This window comes from Macrobrachium rosenbergii, unplaced genomic scaffold, assembly GCF_040412425.1.
Source record: "Macrobrachium rosenbergii isolate ZJJX-2024 unplaced genomic scaffold, ASM4041242v1 282, whole genome shotgun sequence".
Lineage (NCBI taxonomy): Eukaryota > Metazoa > Arthropoda > Malacostraca > Decapoda > Palaemonidae > Macrobrachium > Macrobrachium rosenbergii.
Window position 1 is genome coordinate 1,462,916 of NW_027100730.1, and position 22,804 is coordinate 1,485,719.

Sequence of the window (22,804 nt, forward strand, 5' to 3'; positions counted from 1 at the left end):
CTCCATCTACCTCTCTGTATCATCTCTGACTTCACTTTTGTACCGATCACTTACATCACTTTCTGCATCACTTACTTAATGTTGATAAGTATGGTCACCGACATTACCATCATCATCACCATCAATATCACCTAACACCTCCAATACAGGCAGTCCCCAGTTATCGGTGGCCTCGGTTATCGGCGATCCGGTTTTAAAGCGCTTGTCTAGCGATGACAATAACCGGATTTCTGACGCCGATTCCCAGGTATCGGCGCTGATAACTGAGGAGTGGCGCTATTATCGCCGATTTTCGGTTATCGTCACGCTGTCAGGAACGGAACCCTGCCGATAACCGGGTACTGCCTGTATATCACTATTTTCATCACTCATAACTTTCATCATCAGAATCTGCAAATTCACCATCTAACACTTCATGTGACTCCAGTTCATGTGATATTTCTTCTGCTGTCAAAGTTCTTTTAGAAGTTTTACGCCTAATACCCCTTTCTTCCAAACCAAAATCACCAGAGTCGCTGCGCAAGGTACTGGGCCTAGGCTCAAAGCGAGATCGAAAGAGGAACAGTCTCTCACCCAGAGTGCAACTTAGAAGAGACTGCAGGTCGCCATATTACCATTTATAAGCCATACATTCGATCTGCAATCATCCCTGCTAAATTCATCCAAACCGTATGGTGCGAAATATTAACTCTCATGTGAGTTAGCCTGGCATTCACTCAAAACCTGTTATAGTTCCTCATACGATCATATCAGCCCAGTAAGGGTTAAATATTTTTTATTGTGCATATGTATTTTTGTTCTCTCTCTCTCTCTCTCTTAATGAAATATGAATTACTGTATCATAAACATAAAAATATGAAACTAACACCAAAACTCCAAAAAAATGGCTGTGCCTGAATATAGGGGTAACTTGATTAGTTTTTACATGTAGCTGTAAGCCATAACCTATATATTTTAAGGGTAATGTTAAAGATGACTTTGAAATGATATCAGAGTGTTTTACAATGATAGTTTAAGGTATATTTGGTGTTTGAACTATTGAAATACACAGTTATAAGCATTTTAGTTTAAGGTATACAGGGTATTTGGTGTCTGAGCTATTGAAATAGGCAGTTATAAGCGCTTTTATTGGGGCTACCAACTTATCACAGGTGGCTGTGGTTCCTATCCCCCACGAATACGAATACTGGTGGGTGACTGTAATTACATTTCAGGGGAAAAGGGCTGGGATGATCTTATGCCTTATCAATTTGTTCAACATGTCGACTTATAAAAGTAATTTGTATTTTTCCTAACTATTCAAACCTGAGGTCTTTAGGAAGCCCTTTGTTGGCCGTTTAACTTTAAACAAGTTGGTTGAGCTTCAGACCGTCATTCGATGGGCCGGAGTTCAGACGCATTCCTCTGCCTTTTGGCCTCTGGGAGCTGATGAAGAGTTAGAGGAATTTATTTCTGGTGATAGAAATTCATTTTCGCTATAATGTGGTTCGGATTCCACAATAAGTTTGTCAGGTCCCGTTGCTAAACAACCAATTGGTTCTAGCCACGTAGGAAATAAGTCTAAGGACTCTGAGTCGGGCCAGCCCTAGGAGAGCTGTTAATCAGCTCAGTGGTCTGGTAAAACTAAGCTATACTTACTTACTTTTACAATAGGAATATGCTCCAGTGCAGATGGAGACCGGCCGTTTAACTTTAAACGAGGCGGTTAAGTATGTAGTTGGCTACCGGTTACAGGTGGGAGTCCTGCCCACCCAGTCAGTACGCATTCACTCTGCCTTTGGCCTCTGGGAGCAGGATGAGGGATGGCTTGAGGTGGGCATTTAACTTGTAAAGACCTCAGGTTTGTATAGTTAGGAAAAGTACAAATTACTTTTAAAGTTTGTCATTTGTTCCTACGCACTAAACAAACCATCAGTCTCTACAATAGGAAGACTTACTTCTTTGGAGGGAGGACTCTGAGTAAACTTCTGAGCTGACTGGTAGTTTGCCACACCTGGGTCTCCTTCCTGGTCATGTAGGAGCGAAGGAAGGAGAACAGCCTCTGGTGTGTTGAACAGAAGTATGAAGAACTGTGTTCAACTGTCAGACTTCTGGGCCTTTCGAATTAATGTGTGTGTATGTAGTCATATTTCTTCGAAAAAGGCTTGGATGAACCCAGAGTGTTAGAGACAATAAAACTAAAGAACCAACGGGCTGTATTATCGTCAGCTCTTCTCTCCCCTTGCTAGAGAAAGGGGAGGATTTGCATCTATTAATCTATCTAAGATTAAAGACAGGGAACTCGGTTATGCAGGCTCACCTGCACGACCCACAAGACCAGCATGTGAAAGATGGCTACTCGCCCATAGACCGGGGGACCTTACCAGTGTCATGGGAGTCCGTTGGGACTCTGTGCAGCGGCAGAAGAACCTTAACCTGCCTGGGGAAAATCCTGAGGCCAAAATTGGTGACACGGGGGTCTTATCGAACCCCGTGTACCTCTGATGACACAAGTGTCTGGGAGAACCATGAACCTCTGGTAACTTGCGTATCCACAGAATCCAAACGCCTGTAAATCCTGTGGCACAGGGTTCCATGGAACCCCTGTGCAGTGGTGGAAGGTTTTTCACCGGTCTGGGAAGATGACCTCCGGGGACAGGTGTCAGAGGCACTGATGTCCATGGAGACCCATGCCTCTGTTGCTCTCACGGCAGGTTCTGAAGAGCCCTGTGCCATGATTCCCACATCCGTAGACAGGGAGTAGCAACTGAGAGATCCCTTGCCTCTTCCGAGGCTTGAAGACTGTTCCATGGGTTGGGAAATGTTTCTACCGACGACAATAGAAGTGGAACGACAGAACAGTACAGACAGCTCTGTTGACTATATGGTAGGGAGGCTCGAAAGATTGGGAAATGGGAAATCTTGCATAATGTCTGGGGGAGAGGGCCAAATCCCTGTCCCCTGACACTGGTGATGAGCTTGACTGCCGTTACATTCCGATTCCCCGGGATGTAACAGCTCTGCTGAGTGTGCAGCTGCCTACTCGTACACTTGCATCGTCAACTTGCAGAGTTGGAAGGAAACCTGTCCCACCACCTTTTTTGTTGGCAGAAGTTACTCTCGTGGTGAAGGGGGTCCTGACAGTCATCCGTGCCACAGAGAAGCTTACCAAGATCCTGAGCCTCTGGAAAACTAATAAAGCTGTCCTGAGTTTCAAAAACTGGTGTGGAGATGTTTGCCATACTGGTTCCGCTCACCTGAAAGAAGCAAGTCTTCCAGGTGTGTGCTTCTTCCCTCGGTCAACGTGATCTGCGAACAGGGGCAAGACGGGAGGAGGAGTGTGCAGGGTACTCCAACGAAAGTTCCTGTTGTCTAGTCACAGGTTAGTTCCCAATTCATTTCCTTCCTGATGGAATGGAAAGGAACAGGGCGTCCCTTATTGGGGACAAGAATTCTTGTATTCTCCACTGAAGAGAGCAAGGGCAAACCATTCCATTCCAGAGGGACAGGTGAACAAGGAGGACTAGTTACTGTTGAGCTGTCTATTCCATAGTAACAGGAATAACCGAACTCTTCTCTGAACCTGTTGATAAGGACTGAGACAGAAACACCAGCATGAGAGGACACTAGGTGTTCTCAAGTGTAACGTCAAGCTACTCAAACTTGAACTAGACTGCCAAGTCCCAGCCAAGTAGAGAAGTCGTCTCCTGCTCCCAGAAGAAGACTGATATGTATTCGGAAATACATACCATAATGGGTACTGAGGGTACCATTTTCAGCAATGCTGGCACCTTACAAAGTGCCCCAGTCTTCTTCGAGGCCGAAGCCTCTTGAGAGAAGACTGGGGAGGGGACCTCCTCATTTGCATCATTGAGTGCCTGAACCCTTGAGTCAGAAGCACTTGGTTGGGAACCTGGCCGAGTACTTGAAGAAGTACTAGAAGGAAGTGAAGAAGCACCTGAGTGCTTCGACATCTTCTCTTGTACTGTGCCTGAACCAGACTGGGGAGCGGACTCTCCAGTACTGGTTTGGGGTACTTGAGCTTTGGCGAAACCTGAGTACCCGGAGGACTCAAATCTCCCAATCAAGTCCAGGACAATCCACAGGAGCCTCCTCTACTCGAGTGTCTGAAAAACCCCAGGAAGAGGCAGGCACAGCACCAGCCTTGGAAGAAGACTTCCCAGAACTGGTTCCGAGTATGCAAATCTTGGAGACTTGCGCATTTGAGCTCCTGAAATGCAATACCTCAGCCAGGCATGTGTGCCCCCAAGTCCGGAGACTGGGGTGAGCCAACAAGAGATCCCTCTGTCTTCCCTGGGTGAACATCTGAAGATGGTGAGGAGGTGGCAGCAGATGAAGACTAAGATGAAGATGGTTACTGTGATTTCTCTGCCTTGACTCGCTCTATTAGATATCTTTTGAGATGGTGGTGAACAGCTGATCCCCCTTACAGGGGGGAGTAGCAGGAGCAGCATATGAGAGCACTGTACTGACAAATCAGTGCAATGACCTCTGCAAAGGTCCTCTATATCTCAGTATCTGCACCCTGGGGAAGAGGATCCTTGAGTCCTTCCACGGTGCAGTCCTCCCAATCTACTCTCCCCGCAGGAGGGAGAACCTTGGCAGACCCCTGGGATTCCTCCTTGACCACTTGGGCGTACAACTGAGTTGGTCCGAGAACCGAACCCGGGGTGTAGGCCTTCATAGTAGAACTGCGATAAGAAGCGACCTTGTCCGAGTCTCTCCTGTCCGACTCATGCCTCCTGGTGAAACTCCATGGGGCTGAGGGGACAGGTGAGGGGGATCGAGCACTCCTACCTGTCCAATTGGAAGAGCCAAGAGGAGAGGCAGACCATGGGTGGTCACCAACCCACAGTGGCGATGGCGCGCACTCTCCTCCAGCGAGCGGGGCTGATCACATGAATGCAATTGTCGGCTGACCAGAGCCCAGTGCTCTGGCATTGTCTGACGTGAACTTGCGCAGTCCTCCAGACATGCTCCAGTCTTCTCAGAGGCCAAAACCTCCTGGTGAGAAGAAGACTGTGCAGGGGACCGCCTCAATGCATCTCCAAGTGCTCGGACCCTCGAGACTGCAGCACTGTTTGGGAACCTGTCCAAGCACCTGAAGAGGTACTGGCAGGAAGTGTCGAAACCTGCATGTTTCGGCACTTTCTCTTGCTCTGTGCCTAAACCAGACAGGGGAGCGGACTCGCAAGTGCTAGTTTGGGGTGCTCGAGATTCCACAGAATCCCAAGCGCACTCAGCGTAACTTGACTCAGTCTCAAGCACCTGACACTCCCAAATCTCGTACAGAGCGATCAACGGGAGTGGTTTCTCTTGAGTGTCCAAAGAAACTTGGGAAGAGACAGGCACAGTACCAGCCTCAGAAGAGGGCTTCTTTGAACTGGTTTTGAGTGCACTTGCCTTGGGGGCTTGCACACTTGAGGCTCCCAAGACGCAAGACCCTGGTGGGGTACTCAAAACGGTTCCCGAGCCTGAGGGCCAGGGAGAGCCAACATGAGATCCACTGCTTCTTGTGGAAGGAGGCATCCCCTTAGAAGTCCAATGGCAGGTCTTCTTAAAGGGAGGGAGAGGCAGCCTTCTTCTTTGGCCAGCAAACCTCAGAAGAAAAAGGGGAGGATGCAGCAGACGACGAAGATGACTCCTCTTCGATTTCCTCTTTGACATCTTCAGGATGGCAGTCAGGTCTCCCACCAGGAGGGAGCAGCAGGAACCACAGGAGGTGTTGTGGAGATTCTTCAGTGGTTGAGGAGCCTACACACCTGAAGCTCCTGAATCACCAACCCTTCGTGCACCAGTTACTTCTGTTACCCGAGAATTCAAGAAATCTTGAGCGGAGGTAGGCTCTATGCCAGCCCTCAGAGTGATTCCATGGTACTTCTAAAGGGTTGCTTCGGGTTTCCAAGAAACCCTAGTACCTGAAGTGATGAGAGTCCCAAGCCGAGCACCCAGGCTCGAGACTCTCGCACCTACACCTCCCGAATCACGAAAGGATCGATCATTAGTTGCATTTTCTACCCGAGTGTCCGAAGAAACCTGAGCAGAAGAAAGATTATACCAGTCCGTGGAGGAAACTCCACGATACTGGTAAGGTAACACAGGGTTTCGATAAATACCGAGTACCCATGGCGATACGAGTCCCGCTCGAGAATTGTGCACCTGGGGCTCCCGAGCCACGAGTGAATCGATCATCGGTTGCTCCATCTACTTGAGTGTCCGAGGAAACTCGAGGTAACTCCACAATCTGGTAACGGTAACTCAAGGTTTCAATGAAACCTGAGCTTCCGAGTCTCAAGGTTTCAAAGAAACCCGAGTACCCAGAGAGACATGATTCTCCTACGAGTTTTGCACACTCGAGCTTCTGAGTTGTGTACAGGACGACCGTCGGTTGCTTCCTCTACCTGAGTCTCTGAGGAACATGGTGGAGGTACATACTAGTCTAGAAAAGATTCCTGGAACTAGTGAAGGTGACCCAGGTTACCTCTTCAACTTTATCTGAGGAGACCTGCACACCTGGTGCTCCTGTGTTGCAGGGTCTCGGGGAGACCTGTGACACGGTTCCCAAGTCTGAAGACGTGGGAGAGCACCAAGAAAATGAAGGCAAAGACAACGATGACGAATCGATTCTCTTCTTTAATTTCTATGTAAAACTATCGCTGTCCCGGACCCTTACACCATCTCCGTGCAGGAATGTGAAGGAGGAATGAGCTCAAACATGCTCTGGACTCTCACTCTTGCTTCATGCCCAAGATTCAAGAAGTCAAACAAAAATGCTCAAGATGGCAACATATGGGGGAATACTGCAAGTATTGCAGACGGGAGAACCCTTGCTTCCAGGAACCTGAACTCTACAACATCTGAAAAAACTAAAACATGACAAATGTCAAAGAAATTTTCAGCATATAAACTCCTTTGTAAGGCGAAGGAATAAAATTCTCCCTGAGAGAATAAAATACTCTCTGAAAGAATGTACGCCACTGAGTTAAACTGAGCAAGGAGAAAAACCAGTTTATGCCTGATGCCTTAGCAACATTAAAACCAGTTTGACACATCATGGCTAATGAAAGTCATAGGTGTTTGCGCAAATCAGTATGACCACTAAATCAGAATACTGAATGCGCAAACTCAGAGCAAAACAATGAGTTGTATTGCATACATCATATAACACATTATAATCATATATAAGTGACATCATCTATGCTAAAATGTAAACAAATGTTGAACGGCACTAGAAAGGAGGAGAGCACACGTCTTCCCTTGCTAGCAGCCAAGGTGAGTGTACAGTAAGCCTGCCGTATTCGCGGGGAATGTGTACCGTCCCCCCGCCACGAATAGCTAAAATCCGCGAATACTTAAAACCCCTCTAAAAACACTTAGAACTGCCTATTTTGATAGTTTAAACTCCAAAAAAAACCTCTAAAAATGCTTATACATGAGTATTTTAATAGTTTTATCACAAAAAGTGCATTCAGTCATGAAAATGATATGAAAATACTGTAATTAGTGAATATTTCTCGGTGAAAAATACAGCGAATGGGCGAATTTTCTATGAATAGCGGGTATATATACGTTCCCCAGATAAATCTGCTGATAGTGAGACCGGGGTCTACTGTATAATATGGGGCAAGTTTAGTTGAATGTATACTGTAATTCCTATTGTAAAGGACTGATGGTTTATATATTGTGAAGGAACAAATGTCAGTCAGCACATCATGAAAAACTCACAGACTGGGTTTTGAACAATGCATTTGTGTCGTTAAGTGGCTAAAGATTCAATATAGCTTATATCAAATACCACATTTAATTTAGGGACATTCTCTCTTATTGCAGTTACTTCACTTTTATATCACTTACCTAGAGTATGCTATTGAGGAAAATTAGCAAGACACTGAAGAACACACGTTCCTTCGCAGATTATCAGTGATCATCCGTAACAATGCAGGTTACCTGCGGCAAAGAGATGTGATCTCCATTAGCACATAAAAGTTTTCTATAAACAATACAGTACCAATGAGATTGTACACTAAGCACTTGCAGATTCAATGCCAATGTTTGACTAATGCGGTGCAAAACATGTGGAAAAACGTCATTTTTCCCATTCCTGTCTTGTGTGTTCCTGTACGAACCTGCAAACACAAGTTCTGTACGGGTTAAATTTTAGCACTTAATGTTCTGGGTACTTCCACATTAATATGAACTTAAAATATGTCATTTTTGTTGCTACTTTCACACAGACATTACAAAATAAAAATGTATTACAGAACTAGTCTAAAGTTTTATTTCCAACGGTTTACATATGGACAACTTAAAAAACGAAGTACAATAATTCTGCAATGTCTTGTACATAAATCCGTGGAAGAGATATGAATAGCATTCTGGGTTTGTTACAATGGACTACAAAACCAAAACATGACAAATCTTTCAAGTCGTTTGTATTTTTCCTAACATACGAACCTGAGGTCCTTACAAATGGAAATACCTTCAGTGCAGTTGGTAACCGGCCATTCAATTCTTAACAAGGTTGTTAGGTAGTTAACTACCAGCTGTAGGGTGGGAAGTCCCGACCTTCTGTCCAGCAATGCATTCACATTCTGGTCCAGGTATCAGAATTTGCATTCCTTCCTACATGCATACAAAGCCTCTGTCTTGACATATGGAAGACTAACCTTTTGGGTGGGAGGATTCTGAATATGCTTCTGAACCGACTGATGGTTCGCCTCACCTGGGCCTCTCTTTCTGGTCGTGTAGAGCAAAGGAAGGAGTGCCGTGCCTCTGACCTGCTGAACGTGTGTGTGTTCAACTGCCAGACGTCTGGGCCTTTCGAATTAATGAGTTTGAGTAGCAGCATTGATTCGAAAAGGTCTGGATGAACCTTTAGTGTCGGAGACAATAAAGCTAAAGATAATAGGTTTGTTTATTGTCAGCCCCTCTCTCCCTTTGCTAGAAAGAGGGTAGTACATTAAATAATAGAAAGGGTGCTCGGAAATGTAACTCACCTACATCAAGCCTATTCCAGCACATGATGGCTTGCCAACCGATCCTCTGCCTGTGGGGAGCGGCCAGTCACACACACACACACACACACACACTTTCTTCTGCAACTGTATATCTTAGGTGAGATGCTACCTGTCCCTCTGGGGGAACTAGATAAGCTACACAACTTGTTGAACAGCCACCACAGGACCCAAGGAAAAGATGTCCAAGGACCTATGGGTAACGTCCCATTGGTAGGAAGAGGTGAGTGTGGTCTGTTGCAACCACATTCCTGCCTTCAGTACCTGATGAACCGACAGGTTCTTCCTGAATGCGAGGGACGGACCAATGCCTGTGACCTCATGAGCTCTGGCCCGGAATGTACTGTTACCCACTTCGTCAGCTGTAGAGTACGCCCATTTGATCTTCTCACGAAGCTAGAAAGAAATGGTATTCTTGGACACCTCTTTCTTGGTCGAGCCAGTACAGTACTAACAAAGAGTCATCGACACCCAGGCCTGAGCTGCTGAGTCCCCTAAGGGTAGTACCGCAGCACTCTAACTGGAAACAGTAGCATCTTGTCTGGATCATCACCAACAAAGTCCTCTAGGGAGGGAATCAAGAAGGACTTGAATCTGGCATCAGGGACTGATGGATTCTGAGTCTTTGCCACAAATTTCAGGACAAATTCGAGCGAGACAGATCCCCATCCCCTCAAGTGCTCAACGTCAAAAGAAAGGTCATGTAATTTGCTTATTCTCTTTGCTGATGCCAGGGCAAGTAAGAAGACAGTCTTGAGGGTCAGATCCTGTCTGATGAACCTTGCAGGGGATTGTATGGCGCACGATTCAGGTCCGAAGAACGAGAGTCACAACCCACTCAGGGGGCCTGAGTTCTCTGGGAGGGCAAGACTTTTCAAAGATTCTCATCAGCATAGAGATCTCCCACGAGGAGAAGAGGGCAACACCTTCCAGGTGTAGGACTAGGCTCAGGTGGCCCTGTAGCCCTCAACAGTTGAGATGGAGAGAAGCTTCTCTCAGTGAAGGAAGATAAGAAAGTCCGCTACCTGCTGAACAGTAGCTCTGACCAGAGAGATACCCAGTCTAAGACACCAACCACAGAAGACGACCTATTTCCCCCGGTACACAAGTGCCGAGGACTTCCGAAGGCATCCAGACATCTCTGCTGCTGCTTAATGAGAAAAGCATCTTGCTTGCAAGAGATGCTGGATCATCTCCAGCTGTGGATAGGGATTCTACAGACTGGTGGAACCTCCCGATGTGCAACTGGCAAAAAAGGTTGTGCCAGGGAGGAATCTCTCTCAGTGCCTCGGATAGCAGAGCTAGCAGGTCTGGGTACCATTCAGCAAGTGGCCACTTGGGTGTCACCAGGGTCATTCTGAGATTCAGAGTGATCATTACCCTGTTGATCGCCAGATGAATCAGACAGAATGGAGGAAAAGCATTGTCCCAGGGGTACTGAAAGGCATCTTCTGCTGCTGCCCTTGGGTCTGGGACGATGGAGCAGAACACTGGCAACTTCTTGCTGGGCCTGGTTGCAAAAAGGTCTATCACTGGTTGTCCACAAAGGTCGGACCATCTTTCCGTGATGTCTAGGTGCAGGGACCCTTCTGTCCCTATCACTTGACCCTGGTGACTGAGTTTATCTCCACTATGTCCCTCTTGCCTGGAATGTATCGGGCAGAAAATTCCACCAAGTGTGCTACTGCCCACTCGTACACCTGCACCGTCAACTCGTGAAGCTGAAGGGATACTAGTCCCCCAGCTTGTTAACTTATTCCACTGCTGTGGTACTGTTGCTCATCAGCACCACAGAGTGCCCCATCACTCGATCCTGAAACTCTTGGAGAGCCAAGAAGCTGCCTTGAGCTATAGGATATTGATGTGGTGGTGCACGTTGTTCTGATCCAACGCACGGGAAACTAGCAACTCTTCCAGGTGTGCGTCCCATCCCTCTCCCGATGCATCCGAGAACAGAAGTGTCTCGGGAGGTGGAGTGTGTAGTGACACTCCTATTATGAGGTTCCTTTGGTCCAGCCACCAGGCTAAGTACTGTCTCACTTCCCTCGAGAGAGGAATGGGAAGGTACGGGGAGTCCCTTGCTGGAGACCAAAACTCCTTCATTCTCAACTGAAGGGAATGAAGGTGAAGCCAGCTTCTCCAGGCCGACAAGTGACCGAGAACAATTTGCCACTGCCGAACGATCGTGACACCTCCCTGAACTTGCTGATACGCGAGCCTGCTTGGGTATGAGATCTGACTTCTTGAAGTTTATTACAACTCCCAGGCTGCAACAAACTCAAGAATTCAATCCTTGCCCTGGAGCAACTGCAAACAAGAGCTCACCAGGACTGGCCAATCATCGAGATACCTCAGAAGATGTATTGCGTGTGAACGGGCCCAAGTCGACACAAGGGTGAACACTCACGCGAACACCTGAGAAGAGGGTGAGAGCCCAAAACAGAGTGCCCTGAACTGGTACACTGTCTCCCTGAGGATAAAGAGGAGATACTTGCATGAGGACTGATGGATGGGCATTGGGAAATATGCATCCTTCAGATCCACTGTAAGCATGAAGTTGAAATCCCTGATGGACGCGAGCAATGAACCTGTCGTTTCCATTGTGAACCGTGTCTGGCGAATGAATCAGTGCAAGGGAGATAGGTCTATGACCGGTCTCCATCCCTCTGATGCTTCTCTATGAGAAAGAAATGGCTATAAAAGCCAGGAGACTGATCTGTCACGACTTCCACAGCGCCTTTCTTCGGCATCGCTCTCACCTCCCCCGACAGGGTGAGATCCTTCAGCGAGCCAGGAATGTAGGTTTGGAGATGGACTGGATGGCTGGTGAGAGGTGGCCGAGACTCGAAGGGAAGTAAGTACCCTTCCCGAAGGACATTCACGACCCAAGTCTCTGCTCCATATCGCTGCCATGATACCCAATGTATTGACGGGCTAAACCCCAGGCCCCCATCAATGGGGAATATAGTAGAGCGGACTTCTGTGATAGGGTCACTCCTTTTGTGGTACAGGAACACCAGAGCTCCCTTTTCTTCAAAATGTTCATAGTAAAAAGGGATAACGGATAACACCCATAAAATCTGAGCGTAGTCCTCTGTGACAAGAGGACAATCCTTGATCTTGTGAGCGAGGGCACCCACTGCCCAATCCAAAAAATCTAAGCACCTCAAAAACTTTGAAAAGGTGTTTGATCAAGAGGTCTAGCTCCGATGTTGAGAACAGGATCTTCACAGAATTGAAAGCAGACCTCTGGGAAGAGTATTGAACTGGAGAAGTCCCCCTGGGAGGAGGCAAAAGCTCCCAGGGATGGGGCCTCTCCAGCTGTGTAAGACAGATGTCCCGTGTGCTTCTGAGCACACATTAGCTCCAGCTCCCTGGTTTCTGCGTTGAGACCTTTGGCACCAGAGCGCCCCTTGGCTCCTGAACGTCTCTTACCAGAACGTTCGGCTCTTTCTGAGCGCCTGTCGGCGTCTGGTCTGAGCTTTTTTCTGTGCGTGAGTGCCAGTTGGCTCCTGAGCTTGTTTTGTCCTCTTAGCGCCCACTGTCTGCAGAGCTTCCCGGGGCACCAGTGCCCCCTGTCGCTTCTTCTTCTAAGCTCCTGACACCTACTCCTGTAATTGGGGTTTTGGAACCAGCCGCTGCCCAGCTGCCCCTCATCCTCAGTGTCTGGCCTTGGCGCAACAAGCTTCCGCAGTAGCGGACCCTTCCTTTCTGTCCATTCAGCAACAGTCAGACAATATATTGGGGTTAATCAAGAAACCCCCTTCGACACCTCAACCTCTTGCGGAGTTGTCTCCCATTTCTTCAGAGGAGGAAGAAGAAGTGGACCCAGTCACCCCTCCAACTGCTTGCCTGGCATCTGCATATTTAATGGACAACCACACTGTTAATTCTTCGAGACTTCCTAAGATGGTTCTGTCTTCCTCTGCTAAGAAGGCTTTACATGAAGTGGAAAGCTAGGTCTCAGGGAAGAGGGAGCAGGGAAGAGCCTCCTTTAGTTGCCCTCTGAGAGAGCCTCGACAGAGGGCAACTAAAGGAGGTGATGTCATATGACGCCTGCAAGAGGGGGAGGGAGAAGTTAGGTGCACGGTGTCAGTCCAGAGTAAACAGTGCTGTCGAATGGTTGTGAGCGCGCTCATTTGTGGTCTGTTTGTTCGAGTTGTAAGTGAGTCGTAAGTGTTTTTTTGTTTGTTGCGGTCATGAGCTGGATTGGACAAGAAGTGCAACTAGAACAGGTGTGTAGATTGTGTAGTTGTAGCATTTTGGACGGGCTGGGAGAAAACATCACAATTTTTGAAAGTAAACTGTATTTTTCCTAACTATACAAACCTGAGGTCCTTTGCATTAGGAATTACCTTCAGCGTAGGCTGGAAACGGCCGTTAAACCCTTGAGCAAGGTGGGTAGGCAGTAACTACCACCAGGTAGGCGGGAATACTCGCCTGCCCGCATGTAAACATTCCAGCTTGCCTTTCGGTCCAGGTTCAGGTTGAGGGGTGGCATGAGGCGGGTATAATATGTAACGTAAAGGACCTTAGGTTTGTATAGTTAGGAAAAATACAATTTACTTTCAAAAATTGTGATTTGTTCTGACACGGTATACAAACTGTTGGTCCTTTACATTAGGAAGACTCACTGGTTGGAGGGAGGAATCTGAGTGAGTCTCCTGAACTGACTGGAGTTCTGCACACAGTGAAAAATACCGCGAATGGGCGAATTTTCCGCGAAAAACGGGTAGATACGTTCCACAGAGAAACAAGCGAATGCGTGAGTCTGCAAGATGGATAGTAAATGAAAAGGTAAAAGGGGGTGAAAGGATATGTAAAGCAAGGTTGGTAGCTAGAGGTTTTGAAGACGAAATGGCCCAATGGGAAAGAGATGCTCCTACATGCAATGCCGAAATTTTAAAACTTTGTTTGACAATAATAAAATTGAAAGATTGGACTTGCCATACATCAGATGTAAAAACTGCATATTTACAAGATGAAATACCAAGAGAGGTATATTTGAAAACACCTAGCGAAGATGGTTGGAGTGGATTATGTAAACTGAAGAAAACTGTTTACGGACCTTATATATTCTTCTGGAGGAAAGACAATAAACTGAATGGTATTTTATGTACACAAGTAGATCATTTTTGTTATGGAGGAGCTGAAGACTTTTAAAAGGAAACACTTGGGAAATTGTAACGGGAAATTGCAAGTAGGAGAACAAGAACGCAAAAGTTTCAAGTATATAGGAGTAATGACAGAGCATAATAAAAATAGAATTTGTCTTCATCAGAACCAGAAGTTAGAAGATTTACAGGTAATAGAGTACTGTATTAGGACAAAAGGAGTTAACAGAGTATAGATCAGTGGCAGGACAGTTGAACTGGGTATCGCTACATGCCATGCCAGAAATATCGTACGAAGTCAGTGAATTAAGCAAAGCTTCTAAAGAAGGAACGACTCAAGATATGAAAAATCTGATCAAAACAGTGAGAAAAGCTAAGAGCAGAATGGGAGACGTTATAATAAGCGAGTTAGAAGAAGAGAAGATTTATTGGGAAGCCTATGCAGATGCTTCATTCGGGAATACTGAAGGTGGTCATACACAATTGGGTAATGTGATATCCTTGACAGATGGTAAGAGGAGAAGGCCCATATGGTGGAAATCCAGAAAATCCAGAAGAGTGGCAAAGTCCACCACTGAAGCGGAAGCTCTGAGTTTGGGGGAGAAAATTGAAAGCATTGGTTAAAACTGATATTAAAACACTAATGGCTGCAATTACATCACGTACATGAGTAAGTGGCAAGAGATTAAAGGTTGCTATTGCAGCAATAAGAGAAACAATAGAATCTGGAGAAATAAAGGAAGTGAGATGGATAACAGGAAAGCATCAAATAGCTGATGTATTGACTAAAGCTGGAGTTTAGGGGAAAATATCAGAAACCACATAAAGGGTAAAGAATTGGAGAATGATGGAGATTAGGGGGGGGATTCAGATAAGAAGAGGTTGGAGGGGAGAGAGAAGGAGATAATGGTAATTATTTGTCAGTTTTATAAACTGAATCATTATTATTTTGTAATTTTATTAAATATTTTCAAAAGCAGTTCAACCTTGGTTTAAAATGGCTCAACGGTTGATGTGGTGATGTCACAGGACACCCGGAAGAGGGGGGAGGGAGAAGTTAGGCACGTGGCATCAGTCCGGAGTAAGCAGTGTTGTTGAATGGTTGTGAGCGCGCTCATTTGTGGTTTGTTTGTTCAAGTTGTAAGTGAGTCGTAAGTGTGTTTTTTTGTTTGTTGTGGTCATGAGCTGGATTGGACAAGAAGTGCAACTAGAACAGGTGCGTAGATTGTGTAGCAGTAGCATTTTGAACGGGCTGGGAGAAAACATCACAGTTTTTGAAAGTAAATTGTCTTTTTCCTAACTATACAAACGGCTAGAAACGGCCATTAAACTCTTGAGCAAGGTGGTTAGGCAGTAACTACCGCCAGGTAGGTGGTAATACCCGCCTGCCCGCATGTAAACATTCCAGTTTGCCTTTCGGTCCAGGTTCAGATTGAGGGGTGGCATGTGGTGGGCATAATATGTAGTGTAAAGGACCTCGGGTTTGTATAGTCAGGAAAAATACAATTTACTTTAAAAATTGTGATTTGTTCTGACATGGTATACAAACCCTCGGTCCTTTACATTAGGAAGACGGACTGGTTGGAGGGAGGAATCTGAGTGAATCTCCTGAATTGACTGGAGTCCTGCACGCCTGGGCTACTCCTGGTCGAAAGAGCGAGGAGAAGTACCGTGCCTCTGACATATTGATCGGAGTGTAGGAACTGCAAGATCAAATGTCAGATACCGAACCTTTCGCATGAGTGAGGAAGCATAATTCCTACGAAATTGGCTGGAAGGATCTAGTGTCGGAGGCAGTAAGGAAAAGCAGAGATAGGGTTTCCCTTATTGCCAGTCTCTCCTTCCTCCCCTTGCTGCAGGAAGGAGAAGAATTGCTTCTATGATTCTAAAAGAAAAATAGGATCGGGTGCTCGATGTGTAGTCTTACCGCATCGGCGCCAGATCCAGCAAGTATTGGTTCGAGTCCTATTCTCATCCCGAAGGAGGAGAGGTAGGAGGACGGGGAAGGAGGAGGAAGAGAGGCCAGCCACTCTCAGTATCCTTCACACTTCTAGAACCAACACCTTAGGCGAGATGCTACTAGTCCTCTTGAAGGAGCCGGGTAAGAAAACACAACTTGTTGAGCAGCCACCACAGGGCCAAGGAAAAAAGGTTCCAAGGGCCTGTGGGCAAGACCACAGGAAGACAAGTGTGGTCTATGAGACCACGTCTTGCTTCCAGACTGACAGAAACCTCCAGAATGCGAGGGATGGACCAAACCATTGACTTCGTGAGCTCTCGGATGGAAGGTACTGGTATCGTCATTGTCAGCTGCCGGGTACCTCCTTCGATCGCTTCACGAAGTCAGGAGAAAGATGTGTCCTTAGACACTTCTTCCTTGGGAGAGAGAGTACTAGCGAAAACGTTGACGACACCCAGGGTAGGAATGTCGAGCCTTTTCGTTAAGTACCACAACTCCCTAATAGGACAAAGTAACAAATGATCTGGATCATCGACACAAAGTCCAAGGAGGGGAACAAGAAGGACTTGAACCCGACAATGGATGCTGATGGATTCGGAGTCCACCTACGACATCCGAGAAGGAGTCGAGGTATTGATTGTTGATCCCCTTCACCTGTTCTTCCATTTTCTACGCCAAGGCCAGAGCAAGATGAGGGATGGTCCTAAGAGGGCACATCTCCATCCGACGACTCTTGTAAGGCACAAGCAGAGCACGGGACAGGAACCCTAAACGAGAGTCACATGCCACCCAGGGAACAGTTCCCCGGGACAGCAAGACCAAAGAAGCTTCTCATCCGTAGCCAAATCTCGACTTAGGAGAAGAAGGCTACTTCAGATAGAAGACTAGACTGCATGAGCCTACGTTCTTCACAAATAAAAGGGAGAGAAGCAACCCTCGGCGGAGAAGACGAGGACGTCCAGGCCTGAAGAGCGACTCTGACCCGAGAAGAAGTTCCGTCAATGACACCCACCAGCGAAGGCGTATCCAGTCCCTGGGACAGTGGTGCAGAGGACTTCAAGAGATATCAAGCTATATCCGTTGCCGCTCGGTGAGAAAGCCTGTTCTTGCAAGGAAAGCTGGAAGGTCTCCCAGTCCTGAACATACAGGGATGTACTGCCTGAAGAACTGCTTCTTGGGTAGCTGCTACAGGAGGTTGGGTCAAGCAGAACTCTTCTCAGTGCCTCAGCTATCAGGTCGAGCGAAAGGTGAAGTCTTCCAGCATTTGTCTGTAACTTGGGGTGAGCAATGCTTGTGAACCCCTAGCGAAACAGACAAATACGGAGGGAAAAACGTAGACATCGAATTTTTCCTCAAAAAGACAGCATGCCTCACCGCAGCGGCCCCTGGGTCTGGTATGACGGAGTGAGAAAAACTATCGACTTGTTGTGCAGGGAGGCAATAGAGAGATGGTAGGGATTTCTCAGTCGAGCAGTCTCTTCATGAATCTTTGGGAAGAAAAGAGTGAGCAGCACGTTCCGTCCTGATCAGTCAAACCCGAGGCCAAGCTCGCCTAACAATACATCCCCACCAGGAATGCATCTGGTTAACTGAGCTGTCAAGTGCGCTACAGAACACTCAAATGTCGACAGATGGAACAGGAGGAAAAAACGATTACCTCTTGTTTGTTGACAAATGCCACTGAGTGTCGCAAAACTCATCCTGAATTCTCGGAAGGCCAAAAGGCTGCCCTGAACCTTCTCATCACTAGACAGTGATGAGAAGGTACTAATCGTCTTGGTCACACACCTTTAAGACAAAGTCTTACAGGTGTGTGCCTATTCCTCGATCGGTAGACACAATATGAGGGGAATATTCAAAGATTCCTTCAATCAAGCATTAGCCTAACTCTTTCCTCATACTTCGAAGAGGAAAGACGGACAGAGGAATGGAAGCAGACTTCCATTCTCCACCATGGGGAAGCTTCTGCAAGATGACAGGTTACCGAGACAATTAGCTCTAGCTGGGCTGGCATTTCCTGAATCTGGAGCACGGGAGAGGAAGCGGGATGGAAGTTTGATGAAAAGAATTGCCAAGACCTAAGGGAAATAGATACTTCTCCTGAAGGAATCCATTCCCAGGTCTTGGCAATGTCGCTGCCAGCTCCCGAGACTCGATAAGTATCATTTCATCCAGGCATCAGCAGTAGGAGAACTTCCCAGTCGATACTTCTTTCTCTCTTCCCTTCTTCCCTCCTTCCTATGTAAAAGAGGGTGGCATGAGACACAGTTATGCGCACTTTCCTAGAAGGGAAGAAGAGGACTATGTGTTCCGCAATCTCCTTCCGAAGCCTGGGACTTCTTAGGAGTTGAGGGGGGCTGGCTTGAACTCAAGGTTGAGTCCAGATGACTAAGACCCAAAGGTCTTGGCCGTTGTCCAAAGGACAAGGCAGTGCCCTGGTACGAACCTTGATTCCTGAGGTATCTGGCAGATCTCTGAAAGAGAAAGGCAGAACCAAGTAAAGGTTCGTTCTTAAGTTTCCAGCCAACTCGGGACTTATGAAACCGGAGATCCGAATTGGGACAAAGTCCTTCTTCTTAGCACCAGAATTGCCCACAGAACTGCAGTCGGCAAGACCCTCTGAGGCAAGAAGAATTCGTACTCTGTCGAGGCAGGGGAGAAGCTTGGTGTCTCAACCTGAATGAACTCCTTCTCCAAAGAAAAGAATTCATCTGGTTGAGAACGCTCTCAGAAGCAGGGACCGCGGCGGTCCCCGACACTCTTGGCCCCTCAGGAATTGCAAGGGTTGTGAGTGATGATTATTCATTGGGGGAGCCGTGGTCCTGTCCCGGGATCCTTACGCTGACGAATCGGTGCAAAGTTCTCCGAAAAACGAGGGCAATCGCAACTTGAAGAGGAAGACCCTCGCTGCTTCCGAAGCGTGAAACTCCAGTACCTCTCCTCTTGGAGGGAGACCTTGACAGATCCCATGAAACCCTCCTCGGCTACCTTGTTGTACTACGAAACAATCAGGGGACCGACACCCAAAGCACACCAGGCAGTTGAACTCCGAAGACAAATTCGTCGGAGCTCACTCTGTCCGTTTCATGCCCCTCGGAACAACCGAGAGGAAAAGAGAACAGGTGAGGAGAAAGAGTATCCCTACCTGTCCTGCCAGTAAGATAAGCAGGAGAGGCGGACCGTTAGCGATAATCAACCGAAGATTACTTCCACATGGGGGAAGGAGAGCGCTTGTGCAGTGGCAAAGCGCTTTCCTGGGAAGAGCAGAAAGTTCACTTGAACAGAGCCGAGAACCCAATTCGGATGAACAGAGTGGGGCCGAGCCGACCTGAACCGAGCCAATCACGTGAATGTAGTCCAGGGGTGGTGTGCGGTGGACTGGGAGGCAGGAGGATCAAGCTGAGCCGAGCAGAGCCAGTCTTGCAAGCACGACCAGGGGCTGGGCGGGGCGAGCAAGCAGAGCGTGCCGAACCGATCGCGCGAACACAATCAGAACTGGACAGGGCGCAACTCGTCTGCCGTGAACTATTGCTAGTTTCCCGAACTCTAAACTCCTTCGAGGCCAAGGCCCCTCGAGAAGGTTCAAGGGGAAATTCTGTGTATGCTATCTTGCACGCTCAAACCCTAAGGTTCAAGACACGAGGATGAATTCCGGCCAAGCAACCGAAGCAGCTGGTGGGCAGTATCGAGACACCTGGCATCTCAGCACCCAGACACACCTGGCTTCCTGGCACTCAGACACCTGGGTGTCTCGGCACTTCCTCTCGTCCTGTGGCTCTCGTCAGGACAGCGCTCGTGATTCATAGGGTTTGAGTGACCAACGAGACTCCCAAAAATCAGGAGTGGCTGCCTTCGGTTTCCTAGGAGATCGAAAAGAGCCAGGCACAGAACCAGTCTTAGATGCAGATTTCTAAGACTGGCAACGAATTGGTTCCCGCCCAAGGGCAGGAAGAGCCAACGAGAGAAACCTGTCTCCCGGCAGAGAGTCAGTCCCTTAGAAGTCCCGCAGGACTCCCGAAGGGAATCTCTTCCCTGCTTCTTCTGGTGTTCGAGCCAATAGGATCGAGACACTGGACTGGGAACCCGACCAAGCACTTGGGGAGCACTTGTGGTGCTGGTAGGAAGAGCTGAGACACCTGGGTGCCTTTGCCCTTCTCTCGCACTGCTCCCGAACTGGGCTGGGGAGAGTACTCTCCAGACCCGATCAGGATACTCGATATTCCACCAAATCTTGAGCACTCGGAGTGGCTCGCGAACGAGCGCCTGAAGCAGCCCCCATCTTAGAGGCAGAACCTCTAGGACTGGAACAGGATCGCAAAACGAGGTCTGTGCGCCTGCGGCTCCCGAAACACAAAACCCAGGGCTATTAAAATCGGTTTCGTAACCTGAAGGTTGGGAAGAGCCAACAAGAGACCCACTGCCTCCTTGGAAGGAGGTAGTCCCTAGATGTCCAAGGGCATCAAGGGGAAAGAAGCAGCCTTCCTCTCCTTCGGCCGACAGAGGTCTGTCCGGTTCCCGGGACCCCCTCGAACCTCAGGAGAGGAAGGGAAGAGGCAGCAGAAGACGAAATTGAAGATAAGATGAAGAAGACGGCGGCTACTTCCACAGGGCAACTTCCTTCACCTTCACTCTGACATCTTCTACAGGATGGTGGACACGAAACATCGTAACCTCCAGGGCAGCTAGGCAGGAACGCAACGGAAGCAGCCCAGGACACCACCACCAGGAGAAGCAGCAGGCACGATCAGGACAGCCGATGCAGGAGCTACGGAAGCGGTTTGGAAGGCAGGAGCTACAGCAACGCCCAGGAATGTCACCAGCAGCGACAGGAACGATCAGGACGGCTGCGGCAGGAGACCAGGAAGAGCTGCCCAGAGACTGTTGTCGAGTTAACAGAAGCATAACACAGGAAACAGCAGGAGCAGACGGACCACAGATACGCCAGAGGCAGTCAGTGCCACGGCATACATGAAGGCCAGCAATGACAGCAATCAATCCACATCGGCGGGAACAGAGTCGGAACGATCCCGACGTGGAACTGTGCCATTCCAACCAGGTAATGTGGTAGATCCCGAAGCAACACTAAATGAACGTCGGGACTCCTTCATGCAAGACATCCCTGATATATCCAGCCAACTACTGCTGTGCCTGCGATGCTCACTGTCAACCTGAAAGAAAAAGCAAAGATGATTAGTAGAGGGAGACTCCTCTCGCTACGAGGGAACTGCCCTACGCAGCGAGAGGAGGCCCCTTTGAAGCAGGTCAACTGACTGCCCGCAGCCACCCCCCTCCTCAAAGTCTTCACCCGACAAGTGAGTGAAGAGGGCGAAGGAGAGAGATCTCTACCGAAGGAGAGAAAGGAAGAACTTACAGGGAGAGAGAGGGAAGGAGGGGAGTCCACCAAGGGCGCCGTGGAAGCGGAACTTACTGACGACGCCGCACACCTCCCCCACAACTCTCTATATCGCAGATGGCGAAAACAACACTCAGCACAAGTAGGAAGGAAGCAGTCATGCCCTTGAACACGAAGGGCGGGAGCCCAAGAAAGGAAGCGAACCCTTACATCCCGATCAATGAAGGGGAGCAAAGATACTACGTCCCAACTAATATCTCCGAACGTACAGGGGAACGCCTTCAGTATCTAAATAAAGGGCTACTGGAAGAGAAGCATTACAACTCGGTTACACCCCTCTAAATACGCCCTTGGCTGTCAAACCTGAGACACAGACATAGGGGAACAACGGCTTACGCAAGATTATCACAAACCGTGGGTTTGTATTAATAAATATCAAACACATAATCCCTACCGGGATAATAAAGAGCTTAACGACAGTCAAGCACAGAGATCCGAAAACATGTCTGCAATGCATGACAGCAGAAAGCAAACTGGAATGTTTACATCGGGCAGGCGGGTATCCCCACCTTTGTGGAGGTAGTTACTGCCTAACCACCTTGCTCAAGAGTTTAACGGTCGTTTCCAGCCTACGCTGAAAGTAATTCCTAATGCACGGGACCAACGGTTTGTATATCGTGTCAGAAAACCTGGAATTTTTGCATCCGGGCAGGCGGGTATTCCCGCCTACCTGGCGGTAGTTACTGCCTAATCACCTTGCTCAAGAGTCTAACGGCCATTTCCAGCCTACGCTGAAAATAATTCCCTATGTATATCGTGTCGGAACAATCATGACTTATAAGGTAAGATAATACCCCCTCTCCATAGCTAATACAGCAAAATTGTAACCAGTAAACATCCCTACATTGCGTGACATTATTTTATATTGGCAACTTATAAAATTTTACCCATTTTTAAAAAGCGCTCTTCAACAAATTACAACTTATATAAAGTAAGATAATAACACCCCCCCAACTTGGCTAATATGGCAAAATTGTAACCAGTGAACACCCTATGTTTTGTGACATTATTTTATATTGGCAACATCACAATTTTTAAAAGTAAATTGTATTTTTCCTAACTATACAAACCTGAGGTCCTTTACATTAGGAACTTTTGAACAAGGTGGTTAGGCAGTTAACTACCGTCCGGGAGGTGTGAGTACCTCCTGCCTGGATGTAAACATTCCAATTTGCCTTTCGGCCCAGGTATCAGATTGGGGGGTGGCATGAGGTGGGCATGAAATATAATGTAAAGGACCTTGGGTTTGTATAGTTAGGAAAAATACAATTTACAGTCGGGTACTTTCAAAAATTGTGATTTG

The 22,804-nt window shown here is 47.7% G+C and overlaps 1 pseudogene; it reads right to left on the bottom strand.

Moving 5' to 3' along the window:
• Window positions 1–22,804, bottom strand: part of LOC136838231 (zinc finger protein 260-like) — a 56,278-nt pseudogene that overhangs the window by 25,513 nt on the left and 7,961 nt on the right.